The following is a 15,998-nucleotide window of genomic DNA, read 5'->3' as shown; positions in this document are numbered from 1 at the left end:
TGTATCTGGACTCAGCAAAGAGTCACTAATCACCACTACATGTCTATTTTTCCTCTGGCTGTTGTTGGATGGTTCCTTTCCCTAATGACATCTGTGGAATAACATCATTATTTCTTGGAGGACAAGAAGCTACTTCCTCCTAACAGGGTCTAGGTCCTCCCTCTATGGGAAAAGTCTCATTCCTATAATTCAATTCAAATGTTTAGTAATCTTTCTTTTTCTTTCTTTTTCCTATCACATTCTTCTGCCATCTAGCCTCCTGATGCCGGTTAAGACACCCCTCAGTCTCTTCTTAGTTTTATTCTTTGTTTCTTCAAGCATTTCTTCTGTTCTTTCAAAGAACACCCCATTTTCTCTGATAACCTGGAGAGTAGAGAGGTATTCTTTAAGCTCTTTGACTTTCTTTTCTAGGAGGATATCTATGAACACATAGTAACTACTTGTCAGTGGCAAATATACACAGAGACACAGACACAAACATACACCAGCATACCTTACAAAATTGCCCTTGCCTCTAACATTTATCATAAGCAAGATCCTTAGTTCTCTGTTCTTGTTAGTAGTTTTCTTGGCAGACTCTTCAGGCTACCTACCTGTTTGCCATACCTATTCTGGTTGTTTCAGTTGAGGATGTTGCGGGGGGGGAGTGGTAATCTTCTATGCAAGGATTAATTTGTATGGGGTTTCCTGTCTTTTCTTGAAATATGATGCTAACTTGCTCAGCCTCTATTTGCTATGAGGTAATTCTTACCAAGCTCTGGTACAAACAGAAGCTGCCTTCAGCTCACCTCTGTGCTAAGATCTCAAACAAAGAAGCAATTAGCAATAAGGCTAAAAATTCCTACTTCCTTATTCATTATTCTCACTCTTATGCCAAGTTTCTGGGCCTCAAAATGCTAATCGCTTCTCTCACCCTCAACCCAATCCTTGCCCTGTGGGTGCCCCTGTCCTAGGGCATAAATAATGGCTTTTACTACCTAGCAGGTGGAAAAGAGGAGTTAATATACTTGCTGCCTGTGTTGTAGTAAGAGAGAAGTGGTCTTTGCATCCCAAATTGGAATTCTGAAAGTATTTTTCCCATAGAAATATAGTTACACAAGGAAATTAGATTCTGTAATACTATTAGCAGCATTAACTATTACAGGTAAAGTGTAGATCAAATAGGCTTTCCTACATAACATTGTTTCTACGTGAAAACACTTCCAAAGTTTTGAAAAATTGGCATACAAGTGAATTCCTAAATTGGGAATTGCTGATATTTTTAACAAACTACTGTCATTTATTCATTTAACAAACATTTATTAAATGCTTATTATTTTCAATGTTCTGTGCTGTTATTAGATGCTGCCAAAATTTAGAAGATCTATCTGCTGCCAAAGATCTTAGAGTGAAGAAAAAGTAATGGAAATATGTTCATATTAAAGTATAATTATACAAGGAAGAATTTTACAAATGGGATAGAGAGGTACAAAGAACTATTGGGTTCAGAAGCAGATGAGCTCATTTTTCACTGAAAGACTTCAAGGAATTATAGAATCCCAGATTTGGAAGGTACTTCAGAAGCTATCTAGCACAACCATATCTCAATAAGAATCCCTTCTACAATGTATCTGAAAAGTGGTCACCTTTGATTTAAGACCTCCAGAGAAAGAGAAATACTCTATCTTCTACTACAGTCAGTCAACAAACATCTATGAAATGCTTACTATATGCTAGGCATTGTGCTAAGCACTGGAGATAAAAAGAGAAGCAAAAGTCCTCGAGGAGCTCACAATCTTATGGAGAAGACATGTAAAAAAACTAGCTACATATAGGAAAGATACAAAGTAGATGGAAGTTGATCTCAGAGAGGAAGATACTAGGAGCTGGGGAAAATGGGGAAGTTTGGAAAGTCATGATTTTTAGGAAGTTTTGCTTACACCATGCCTAAATTTTCTTCTTGTAACTCCTACACATTACTCATAGTTATTCTTCTTGGGCCAACCCGGAGTTGCTTAATCTATTTTCCAAGTGACCACCCTTCAAATACTTTAAGATAGCAATTCTCTCCTACCAAGACTTCTCTTTTCTAGAGTAAACATTCCCAGTTCCTGCAATTAGTCCTCACAGGGCATGGAATTGAATCATTTCATTATCCTGGTTGCCCTTCTAGATACTTTACAATTTGCCAGTGGTTTTATGAAGATTACTTAGAGTCAAGCCTTCAAGCATATAGAAGATCTTGATAGTTGGGGAGGGAGGGATATAATTGAAGAAAAATAGGAAAGGATAGACTATGTTCAGGGAATGGCAAACAATTAAATTTAACTGAATTATATTATATGCTTAGGGAAATACTAGAAAATAGGAATGTAAAATTATTTGGGGACCAAACCACTGAGGGCCTTGAAAGCCAAGGCTTTGTGTGTTTGTGGTAAAATGCTTTTAGAAGGGTATGAAAATAATCTCTAACTTTTGAGTTGGAAGAGAGCTTTTCCTTTATACTCTGAAGCTATTTTTGGTAACATTTGGCTCTGCAATTCTGGAGTAGCTTATGTGCTTTGCCAGGCAGAACACCTGGAATCTCTTCCTACCTATAAGTCCCAGATGAGTCCTTTAAGAATTCCATTATTTTCCACGGTTTCTCAAAACAAGCCTTTATAACCATTTTATGTGCAGAACTAGCCTAACCAAGGCTCACACAGCTAGTAAAAGGAAAGTCAGGGATTTGAGTTTAGGTTGTCTGGTTTCAAATCCAGCGATCTTTTCATTACACCAGACCAGACATTAGCTCTTGAACTTGTGCATGTGGCAAGATAGAAATAATTATGTACGTTTTATAGATTAAAAAATGAGTGCAACCAAGAAAGCTGACACAACTTCTCTGATGCCTAGACATATGCAGACCTCCTCTGCCTCTCATAAAGCTTTGTTACAACCTGCAACAAAGAAGGAAACCAGCTTATGAGAGTGGGTCTAATAAAAAATGGTTTATGAATATTTTTATATTTCACATCAAACACGACTAGGACATTAGATCTTTGTAATTAGCAAAACTCTTTAATTTGTGCTTCTATACAAGCTCTTTGTCAGTCACGAGCAGTTATTAAATGTTTACTTTGTGCCAACTATGTGCTAAGTGCTGGGGATACAAAGAAAATGCTCCCCCCCCCAAAAAAAATAACCCAAATAAAAACAAAAATCCAGTCCTTGCTGTCAAGGAACTCATAGTGTAGTAGGGGCAACAACATGCAAAGAACTGGTTACAAAGAAGATATAGACAGGAAAAGTTGGATATAATCTTAGAGGTAAGGCACTAGCATTAAGGGTAATCAGAAATGTTTTCTAGAAGGTGGGATTTTAGCTGAGACCGGAAGGATGTCAGAAAAGCCAAGAGATGGAGATGAGCAGGGAGAGAATTCCAGGTATGGAGGACAGCCATTGAAAATGCTTGGAGTATGAAGATGGAGCATCATGTGTGGGACTCTTCAATTTCTTGCCCAAGACTTCATAATTTTTAATAATACTTTTTTGCTTTCTTTCTAGGAGTGTTATTTGTGGCCATGTAGATATCTACCATAAAACCGATAAGTAGGTTATCATCAATTTGGACAAGGCTTTGGGGGTTTTCTGTTAGGTCCTGAATCCACACATCAAGAAGAAAACAGACCTCTCCCATTATTTCCTGATCTTGGCCTTCCCTTTTCTTCATCTATGTATATACAATCAATCTTCAACATTCCAGTGTTTAAGTTTCATGACCTCAAGCATTCAGTGATTTTATTAGTAACCTCATTTTCATTTTTTGCATTGGCACTCATGCACATTTGAGGCTATGTACAGAAGAGAAAAAAAATGAATGGCACAATGGGTACAAGTCTGTAGGGTGGCTGGTACCCTAATGCACAGCAACAACTAAAATCCCAGCAATCCCTTCCTTGGTTTTCAGAGAGCAGCCAGGATAAAGAGGTTTATAGCAGTAGAGTATGTAGTGCAATGGCCTCATACTACCATCTAACACAGTGGAAGGTAAGACAGGTTAAAACATATTTTAGCTTTAAGAATTTTATTTGCTGTTTAGTATTTGTGGTACTATACATTCCATGTGTTATGAAAAGTAAATATTGTCTGAAATCAATGATTTTTGTTTTTTTTAAAATTCAGATGTTAGGACAAAACGTTACAGAATTCTCAGGAATTACTAGTGAGAAAAAATTTCTTGCATACTACCAACTTCATTTCATGTACTGCTTTTTATAGGCTATTTCACGGTTACTCTGTTAGGAAAACTCCATATTATCAGAACTAATGGTTTGTTATAAAAAATTGTATTCAGAAAAGTGTATTTTCAGCCATCTCTAGTGAAAGATTATAGTTTTGGTGGTTGCAGGAACTTAATTCCCTATTTCCCAAAGGTTCAATGTATCAACATTCTCTCATTTTTGACTTTCATGTCATTTTCTAGGAACATTACCCCCCCTTGAATTTGAGGATTAATTGTACATCCTCCATGCTTGGAATGCACTATTTCTTTTATCTCTGCCAGTTGGCAGCCTTCTCTTCCTTCAAGATACAACTCAGATACTACCTCTTCCAAAAACCAGTCCCCGATACAACTACAAAGTAATTCTTCTTAGGTCACTTTGACCTTTTATATACCCAGTCATTTCAGCATTCAATGAGTAGTTTAATTCTACAAATATTTATTAAAAGATTGCCATATGTAAGGCATTGTACTAGATGCTGGGTGAGTAAAGAGGAAAACTAACAGCATTCTTATTTCCTAGGCACCTGCAATCGTATTTCTGGCAAGTCTTGGGCTGGCTCTCTTGAATGACCCTGGGAGGTTATATTTCTTCCCTGTATGGGAAGAGAGGAAGCTAACAGGAGATCAGGATTGGAGAGCTAAGTTCTCTCCCTCTGGCAGGGGTTTTAATGACCTCTTGAGAAAGAGAAAAGAGAACAGGGAGAGAGGAAGAAGGTGGCAGAGATTCCCCAATTCATGGAGCAACTGTGGGACCATGGCAGCAGCCTGACTACATCTCCCAACCCTTCTCCTGGGAAACTAGAGAGGCAAAGCTAATGAACAAGTTATGTGCCTGTGATTTGTTTCTGTTTTTTTGTTTTTGTGTTTTTAATCTGTGGTGCTTCTTCAGAGGGCTGGACTTCTGAGGAGAATACAAAGAGATAGCAGGAACTGGCAATCCTTATTCTCTTCCTCATCCTTACTTAAGAGGGGTGCAACCAGAACTTGTTTCCCAATGTGTGCTTTTATTCTGATATAGATTGCATTGGACATATCTAATTTTACTTTTTATAAACATTTATCATTGACTTTGTCCTTTGTATTTTTTTGTGTCCCTTTGTTTATGACACAAGGAATGCTATAAGAGCTACACAAGGGAATGTGATCTTTCTTAGCCCAGGGTTGGAATTCCAACTTTTAGTATACTTGTTAGAGTTTTCATTCTCTATTTGGGGACATCATCACAAGCCATTCACATGTTTCACACATACACTTCCAAGGGTAGCATTACTATAAATTTTGGCATTTAAATATGCCTTATCAGACTATGAGCCTAACCTGTTGCAATTCTCTAGCGTTACATAATTATAATCTAAAAGGACTACTACACGTACAAAAATAAATATAAAATTGAGATTTTGGAAATTCCTTTGTCTGATGATAATGTTCTCTCATTCCATTTTTCCCTGTACCTTGCTCCTCCCAAACCTATTCTTCATCCTCATTGTGAAATTGCAATCTCTCCAGGCCTTCACTACTTTGCCAGGCTATTATCTCTGTTCTGGTTTGCCCTTTCCATCTTCCCAATTGGGATCCCTTAGTGAACATGTCTAATTCTTCACTCTCCTCTACTCTAGAATCCTTTGCTTTCTTGTATTATTGACATTTATGCCTTGCCAGATCTCTGACTTGGATTATTCCCACCATCTGCTTCCTAAGCTCCTACTCACGCGCTACGGAACAGAGCTGGTGAAAATCAAAAACTGAAGATTATATACCCTCCAAATTTATGTTATCTAATCTCATTTGAGCCTTCATTATAGCAAAACAATCCTTTTACTCCTCCCTAATTATTTTTCCTTCCTTCTCTCCCTAATGGCTACTTGAATTTCTTTCAGTCTCTAACAGTAGTCTCTTCCTTTCCTCTCTCAATTGATAACTTTGCCACATACTTCATCAAAAATATTGAATCTATCCACTTTTTCTTCCTCCTCACCAGGCTGTCCTTCCTCCTCATTTCTCAGCCCCTACTATCAATTATTGCTTTTTCCTTCTTTAATCAAATTTCTGATAAAGAGCTGACGTATTGAAAATGCAACTCATTATCTTTCCCACACTCACTATGCTTCTGAATTTGCATATTGCTTTTGAGGGGCCCACATTCTTCCAGTTACGCAGACTTGCATCCTCAGATTCATCCTCAACTCTTCCCTTTCACTCACACTCCATTTCCAATCAGTTGCCAAACATTGGCTTTCCAAAAAATCTCTCACATATTAGAGTGTCCCATCCTCACCATTCACATTGCTTCCAAACTAGTTCAAAATCAAATTACCTCTTATGATCTAATCACCTGTAATGTAATATCCTCCTATTTGGTTTTTCTGTCCCAAGCCTCCAATCAATCATCTACTTAACTGCCAGAGTGTTTTTCCTGAAGCACAGCTCTGATCATGTCATCTCCCTGCCACTACTCGCCTCACCCCGCCCTTCTAGTTAACAAACTCCAGTGGTTCCCTATTGCCCTAAGGATCAAATATTACATCCTTTTTTTCTTGGCATTTCAGATCTTCACAACAAAACTCCTTCTATTTTACTAGGTTTATACTTTGCCCTCCTTCTTGCACTATGTGATCCAGACATCTGGCATACTCAGCATCCTGCACACAGTATACTCCATATCTATCTTAATGCCTTTCACTAGTTGTTATATATGTGTGCAATGCATTCCTTTTTCATTTCCACGTGTTGGAATCCCTGGTTTCCTTTAATATTCTGTTTTTGTACCACCTTCTTGGCAGCCTTTCTTGGTTTCCCCAAGTACTTGCGCATTTCTTTCCAAAATTAATTTGGTTTTGTTTAGTTTATGTTTATATTTATATGTTTTCATGTTATCTCTTCCATTAGTATATAAATCCCTTGAGGTCAGGGATTGTTTCACTTTTGCCAGTGCTCATAATAGTGATGGAACTACAAAAATCTCCCATTTGCCTTGGTGCAGGTCCCTCTTCCTCAACATGATGAGAACTGCCTACAGCTCCACCCAAATTCCTTCTCCCTTTTGGAGATTCCTCTAGAATTAGCCCAGGGTGATTTTCATGGTTTTCTCCAATTGCCCCAGATGAGGATAAACAGGAGAAATTCATGTGAAAAGAAAGTGGAAGTGTCCCTCTGAAGTCTAAGACTCAGTTATGGGGCATTAATGCAAACAGCGGATATACTATCTGTTGTTGTTGTTGTTGTTGTTTAATTATTTACTTGTGCCCCATTCTGAGTAACATTCTATGGGGTTTTCTTGGCAAAGATATCAGAGTAGCTTGCCATTTCCTTCTCTAGTGTGTCCCCATTTTATAGATAAGGAACTGAAGCAAATAGGGGTTAAGTGATTTGCCCAGGGTCACACAGCTAGTAAGTGTCTGAGACTGGATTTGAACTCAGATCTTCCTAACTCCAGGCCCTGTACTTTATCCACTGCACTACCCAGCTGCCCCTGGATATACTATCTAGGCACTGTGAAAGGAAGGAAATCAATAATTATTGACTTAGCATGAGGGTTGACCTGAAAAAAGAGACCTGAAGAAATAAGTCCCATAGTCACCTAAGGATAACCTTTGCATGTTTTTGGGAGGTTAGGACTAAGCAATATGGGTGTGAAACAACAGACTAGAGACAGTTGTTGATCCAGGGAATGGGAAATCTTTATAACAATATCAGCCAAGGCTCCAATATGATTTTCCCATAATCCAGTTACTTGAGAACTAGACCCTGAAGGTAACTAGCTCCAGGGAACCATGGTGTCTGCCAGGAGTGGGAAGCAGTGACGGGAGAATTGCCAAAGAAAAACAATGTACTATAGACTCCCAACAAGGAGCAGTGACGAGAAAAGAACTGCCTGTGAAAGAGCAGTCACAGAAACTATTGTACAGATCCTTAGGAGGAAGGGGATGGGGGAAGGCCACAATGAGGGAAAGCTTCTTGACTGCCTTCAGCTCAGCTATGGGTCCTTTACCATATAAATTAAACTATCCTATATTTTGAACCTGAATCAACCTGAATGCCTCTATAGGCAGTTTAGAATCACTCTTCAGGGAGTAGCAGATACTGAATTTCCCAGGTTCTACCTGCATGGGTAGAATGGACCATACAAATAAGATGTTTCCAAAGTGTCCTTGGGTGCCTGGTGTCAGGAGGAAGTTTCTGACACAAAGATTATGTCTAACATAGAGAGAGGAAAGACAATGGACAAGAAGACCAACCAAGAAACTATTAGCTAAAATAGTCCAGATTAGAGGTAATAAGGGTACTAACCAAGGTGGTAATAGTGTGAGTAGAAAGGAGATATGAGAAAGGTTATGGAGATAAAGATCTTCAGGACATAGTCAATATGACCACTTACTGGGAATGTTGTCCAAGGTATTCTTGGTCAGATATTGGTTGGGAAGAGAAAGGTAATAAGCATTTATATAGCACCTACTATGTGTCTGGCATTATCCTAAATACTTTCTAAATATTATCTCATTTGATCTTCACAACAACCTGGGAGGTAAATGCTATAATTATCCCCACTTAAAGTTGAGGAAACTGAGGCAAACAGAGGTTAAATGACTTGCCCAGGATCACATACCTAGTAAGTATGTGAGGCTAGATTTGAACTTGGGTTTTCCTGATTCCAGGCCCAGTGCCACATAGCTGCCCTGTATCAGTTGAACTAAATAGCCTTTATGTGTAAACATACCACAAGGTTCTGCCATGAGCTCTCCTTTTTTTTCTCTTTTCATTCTACTTAGATGATCTTATTAGCTCCCATGAATCATGATCCCCATGTAGATGACTTTAACATTTGCATATCCAGCCCTCATGCCTCTCTTGGACTCCAGTCTTACATCTTCAGTTGCCTGCTTGATGTTTCCACATGGATGTCCCATAGGAATTTCAAACTCAGCATATGCAGACCACAACCCATTATCCTTCCTTTGTTCCTCTGATTGGAGGGCTTCAGGGCAGAGGGAAGAACTTCTAAAAGCTCTGTTTAAAAAGGGCTCACAGGCCAATCTTCTCTTTGTTTCTCATCAGCTGCACTCCTCAGACTCCATCATGCCCCTGACCCCAAGTTCTTTCCTCCTCTCTTTTCTCCCCTTTTAATTTCCTCTTGTTGCTTTCTCTCATTAGAATGTAAGCTTCTTGAGGGCAAGGTCTGCCTTTATCATTTTTGTATCCCCAGCCTTTTAGCACAATGCCTGGCAGATAGTAGGCACCTAATAAATGTTTTTTTAAATAATTGATTTTGCCCTAAACCTACCTGTTCTCCTACCATTCTGTTGAGGGCACCATTAGACACCCAGTTTCACAATGCAGAAGTCATTCTCAGTTCGTCATTCTCCCTCACCTCCAAAGTCCAATCAACCACAAGATCTTGCCAGTTCCATCTCTTCTCTTGTATCTGTTGCCTTTTCTTGACTCTCATCACAATGACTCTAGTCTACAGGTCTGACCATGTCACTTCTCTTCTCAGATTTCATCAGTGGTTTCCCATTTCTTTGAGGATAAAATACAAACTCTTCTTTTTGGCATTTAAAGCCCTTCACCCTCACAGTCCAGCCTATCTTTCTACACTAATTATACATGGGTTCCCTTCATGTACTCAAAATTTTAATCAAACTGGCCTATTTAATACTTCCTATACACGACATTCCATCTCCTGTCTCTATGACTTTGTACAGCATACTTGGAATGTTCTCTTATTCTTAGAATATTCACTCCCACTCTCCTCACTTCATTCTAATGAAATCCCTTACTTTCATCCAGGTTCAGCTCAAGTTCTATCTTCTGTAAGAGATCTTCCCTGATACCATCTAGTTGCTTCCTCTTCCCAAATCAATGTGTGTTAATTTTGTATATTATCTATATTTTTTAAATTTGTAAATGTTTTATTCCCCCAAGTACAATGTAAGCTCTTTGAGGACAAGGGGCTCCTAACTTTTGTTTTTATATCCCCAGTGCCTAGCACCTTAACTAACATATTGATAAATGTCTTGATAAATGCTTGTTGATTAATTAATTGATTGATTGATTGGTAGTCTGTGGTAGGTATTCTTAATCTTTTTAATGTATCAAGGACCCTTTTGGCCATTTTATAAAGCTTATAGACACCTTCTCAGAATAATGTTTTAAAATGAAAAAAATAAAATACATAGGATTACAAAGGAAGCCAATCATATTGAAATGCAGTTATCAAAATATTTTTTAAAAAACAAAAATGTTACAAGTTTACATACCCTAGGTTAAGAATGCCTGGTCTATGAGGTCTCTTCCAATTCTGATGTTGCATGATTTAATTTATGGTAAAGGGTGAGAAAAAAATTGAAAGTCAAAATGAGTAATGTTTTAAATATGAGTGGTGCCATTGTTGTACTGAGAAATCAGCGAGTGAGACCCAGACATAATTTAAGATGTGGATTTTATTAGCGCGCGGCTGCCAGGGGTATGCACATCCAAATCAAGCAGCCCCCATCAGGGGTTGAGCTAGGGTTTATATAGAAAAGAGCATGGGAAAGAAATGCGAGGAACACTGATGAGGTAATCCAAAGATGCAGGTGTCTTTGGGGGCTATGGATGGGGAAGTACAGGGAGTATACCGGACAGGGAGGGGGATGGATATTTGGAGTCTGGCAGGAGGAAGAGTCCTTGGGCTGGTCAAGGACACCCCTCTCCCTCTTTCTTGATGAGAGAATGCTCTGTAACAAGGAAAAGCTTTCTCATAACACAGGAACTTACTGAGGAATTGGGAGGCTTCCAGAGACATGATCTGAGGGCTGGGGCCTGAGCAGCCCAGCTCTGTGTAGCTGTACCAGGGAGAGAGATAAGGGTCATGCTGAGGCCCATGCATGAATAACTGCTAGGCACAGTATCCTTGGGCTGGGGAATGGTTGTTAGAGACAGTGTGTCTGAGACTAGGAAGAAATTGGGGCACAAGCACAAGCACCCAAGCACCCCATTATTACGGATCAGAGATCACACAAACCAGACCAGGTGTCCTGGTCTCTGGTATAAACATAATTATCTAAAGCAATTATATCGCAAGCTTTCTTATCCATTTGCATTGGAGGTATGGGCTATGCTGAGCTATGGAACAGTACATTTCACTATTGTTTAGATTTAGGAGGAAAGAGGTCTGGGGCAAGATTAAGCACCAATTTTTGCTTTCCATGGCTTAAAGGGTCCTACTACCTAAATGGCAAAATAATGTTCTGCATTACACCATCAACATAAATAGGGAACTTGGGAGGAGAAGATGATTTAGGGAAAAGATAAGATGAGCTGACAGGATAACTAGGCAGAGATATCCATCAGACTGTTGGAAATGTAGAATGAGAGCTCATGGTACAGGTGGGGCTGAATATATAGATTTGGTAGTCATCTACATAGAGATATTAATTAAAACCATGAGAGTAGATTGCCAAGACAGAAAACATAGAGAAGGCACTGAAGGATACTCACATTTAGGGGGCAGAAGGTGAAAGAACAACTATTAAAAAAGATTCAAAAAAACCCAACAGACTGGTAAGAGCACAAATAGGAAGGAACAATGTTACAGAAGCCAAGACAGAGGACATCAAGATAATAATCAACCATGCAGAAAAAAGACTAAAGCTGATTCCCTATCATTTTTATCTGTTGGTCTTGGTTTTTCTCTTTGGAATCACACAGAAAAATGACAAGAAAATTTCAAGTATTGGAAGGCATCTATCATATCAACCTTTCGTCTTCTGGAGTCTCTTATTCAGGCTAAACAATCTTAGTTCCTTTAACTATTATTTCTTTTACAACCCGTTTTCAAGTCCCTTTTCCAGATTGCCATGGTCTGGCAATATTTCAATCTGTCTATTTAAATATGATGCTCAGAAGTGAACATAATACTCTAGGTATGATCCGACAATGATAAGTACTTCAATTGGTGCATTCTTAACTTACTTTGTCACATTGCTTGTTAGGAAATAAAAGAAATCTGGAAAATAAATAAATTACTTGACCTTTATATGTATTTAGCTATTTTTATTTTTACTCTTGCTTAAAGTTATCCAGCACCAGGAAGAGAAATTTGATCAAGGGTCAAAATAACAAAGCAGGAGATAAGGAAAATACTGTCCTCATTAGGAAAACAAAGAATGCAAAGTCTCTGAGATATTTCTTTCACCTAACATGACTCCTGTAAAAGAAATGTGGCTAAGGTTGCTGATTTTAATGTTATAAAAATAAAACTGAATACCAAAATACTGTGTTTTTCAAAATAGTGTTGTTTGTCATTTTGAGATCACATTTTGTAAGTTATTTTATAATTATAGCTAATAGGAACAAGAAGCTTAGATAATTTGACAGCAAAGAAATCCCCAAATCATTTACCACGATTTTTTTGGGGGGGAGGGGGAAGATGGTCATCAGCAGTTTTCCTTCTCTCCCTATTGTCTGTGTATACATACATGCATGCATACATACATGCATATATTTACATATATTTTATATATGCATATATACAATTTTATGTGGTCATTTTATAATTGTTGCCAATGGAATTAAGCAGTAATCTGTATAATTCAAGAAAGCAAAGAAACTGGCAAATCATTTACAATCGACTTTGGAATATATTCACTTTCACTTCTGGGGTAAGGGGAAGGAACAGATTTCCCTTTCTCTTCATCATATATATGATTTATATACATTCATATATATGTACATGTATTTCATTCTTTGAACAAAAGCCAATTAATAGGAGTGGGAGGAGCAACTCTGCATGGCAGAGGGAAGGCTGCTATTAAGGATTCAGAAATCTTTCACTGTACAATGTATTATATATTAGAGTGAAAAACTCTCCAAGGATAATCAAGAGTTGACTCTACATGCATCTTGGTTTTGAGGCAGGTAGTATAAAAGGGAAAGGGAGTCAGGATTTATGCTATATGAGTTCATTCCATATGAGAATCTGTTGAAGAAATTGGGGATGTTTAGCTCAAAGAAGAGAAGACTTATGACTGGTACATAGTAGCGATCCTCAAGTATTTAAAGAAGAAGAAATACATTTGTGAGCTTGACCCCAGGGGGCAAAACTAGAAGCAATGGGTGGTGAAGAATGTTAAATTTTGGCTTAATGTCTATACAAACTTCCTAACAATTGAAGTTGAACAAAGGGGGAATGGAGGCAGTACTTCTTCCCTGGCCACACTGGAGGTCTTCAAGCAAAGGCTGATTAACTACTTCTTGGCCCTTCCAGTGATGATGTCATTTCTCTGACCATCACCTTCATCTCCTCCTCTTCAGTACCGTGCGCCCCCCCCCCCCAACTCCATCCTTGGGTTGCTTAGCTTGGATAAAGAAGTTTTTGCCTAATCCAACTAGGACCCTGGCCTCCTTTCCCGGCCTCCCATGCTGTAATGCTAGGTATGCTAGGAAAAACAAAGGCTGCTACCATCAGAAATTCCCCTAGGATATAATCAGTAATCCTGGTGGAGAGGTTAGAAGGCAGAGGAGAAGGGTATGCTGGTGGCTGGGAAGTACTTACGGCAGTAAGCCAGTAGTGAGGAAGGAAAGGCTTTACCAGCTAGTGCTAAAAGAGAGAGAGAGAGAGAGAAAGAGAGAGAGAGAGAGAGAGAGAGAGAGAGTGAGAAAGAGAGAGAGAAAGAGAGACAGAGAGACAAAAAAACATGACTTTTGCCTCCCACCATTCTTCACTCCTTAAAAAAAAGACATTAATAGATTTAGAGTTACCTGTTACCTAGAGTTACAGTACTTGGATTTGAATCCTGGCTCCTGTGACCTATTAGCTATGTGACTTCAGACAAATCACTTAATGACTCTGAACTTTAATTTTCCCATCTGCAAAATGAGAGATTCTACCGCCTACTTTACAGGACTACTGTGAGGGTCAAATAGTGGGAGAGGGGGAATGCATGTGAAACAGTATGTAAATCATAAAGGAATAGGGACTGGACAGGTGACTTCATTGGTATAAGGAACACGAAGGTGAAGAAACTCCCTCAACCAATGAAGGTTGGAATTTTCTCTGCAACTTAAAGTATTAGAACATTGTCTGGAGCACTGAGAGGGTAAGTGATTGTCCAAAGTCACATGGATAATATCTGTCACATGCAGAACTTGAACCTGGTATTTCAGGCTTTAAAGCCAAATCTGCTACATCATACTTCCTCTTATAAACCACACAATGTTATGTAAGTGTGAGCTAACAAATATGAAATAATAGTATTTTAGAGATATTTTAGTAGGGACATTCCATCTCTCAAACCTGTGCCTGTGACCATCCTGTTCCCTCACTTCTCCCTCTTAGTTGAGTTTGAAAGGTTGCCTCCTACATATGCTTTCTTTGGGGAAATTGGTTATAGCTTTAGGTTCCTGGCAAATAATAAACTTCACTGGATATAGTATAAATATGCTAAGATATGAGAATGAACATTCTATTGTTCACGATAGGATGACATTTATGGATACGTTTATCAAAATAAGATGGTAATTCACCTATTGGACTTTAATATTGATCAGTTTTATCAGAGTTGGCATTAGGAAGAAAACTGAAGCTATATTTTCAGGTGACAGTGATATTTTGTGAGATAATTAAACATAAACAACACCATCTATATAATTCACAAATATAAATTGGACAGTTCAGCATACTATAAAGTGTCAGGTACACATTATTTCCCAAAGAACGCATATATTCCAAGGGATATGTATGTATGTATGTGTATATGTGTTTACGTGCATATGTGTATATGCATTAATGGTCATCCACTACATACCAGGCCATTGCCAGGCATCCTGACTTTTGTCCTGCCACTGGACTTCAAGGACTCAGGAAGAAAAAGGCTGATGACTTTCCCAAACTCTCCATCACTTAAATCCAATTTACGTGCAAGTCAGGACATCACTTGTGATGTCATTGGTCCTCTCCAAAAATGAAGGATTAACAACAACAGCAACCTCCTACATTGTCTTTCTTGATTCTCCTGGCTTCCCTCCTCTCCTCTCACTAAATTACCTTATATTTGTTTTGTATATATTTTAAATGAGAGACAGCATAGTGCAATATAATGGTTTTCAAACTTATTGGTCTCAGTATAAAGCCATCCCTTTATACTCTAAAAAATTATTGAGGACCCAAAAGAGTTTTTGTGTATGTGCATTGTATCTATCAGCATTTACCATATTGAAAACTAAAATGGATATATTTAAAATATTAATCTGTTTTAAAAGTAACAATAACAAACCCATAATAATATTTTAAATAAAAAGTAACTATGTTTTCTAAAATAAAAAAGTGATAAGAGTAGCAGTTTTACATATTTTTGCAAATATCTTTAATATCTAGCTTAAGAGAAGATAGTTAGATTCTCATATTTGCTTAAATCAGTATGTTGTGATATGTGTATATATGAACCGCTCTCTACACAAACCCATGTCATTAATACCATTATAATTTCTCTACCCTTTTTGAAGTACATAGAGAATACCCATCCTCATACAGATAAGTAGTTAGAAAAAGAAGTATTTTAATAGGAAATAATGCCTTAGTATTGTTCTGAAAATAGTTTTGACCTCAGGTTGTGAAAGGCTTTCAGATTACTTTGAGAAACAATAGCACAGTGAACAGCAATCCAAGAAATCCAGGAAGACTGGGGTTCAATCCCTGCCTTTGGAATTACTGACTCTTACTGGGCAAATTATTTAACCTCTCAGTGATTTAGGCATCTGCCCACAATTATAAATT

The sequence above is a fragment of the Phascolarctos cinereus genome, unplaced genomic scaffold (assembly GCF_003287225.1).
Source record: "Phascolarctos cinereus isolate Bilbo 61053 unplaced genomic scaffold, phaCin_HiC Scaffold_2;HRSCAF=192, whole genome shotgun sequence".
NCBI classification, from domain to species: domain Eukaryota; kingdom Metazoa; phylum Chordata; class Mammalia; order Diprotodontia; family Phascolarctidae; genus Phascolarctos; species Phascolarctos cinereus.
The sequence above is the reverse complement of the archived record's forward strand: the minus strand, read 5'-3'. Positions refer to the sequence as shown.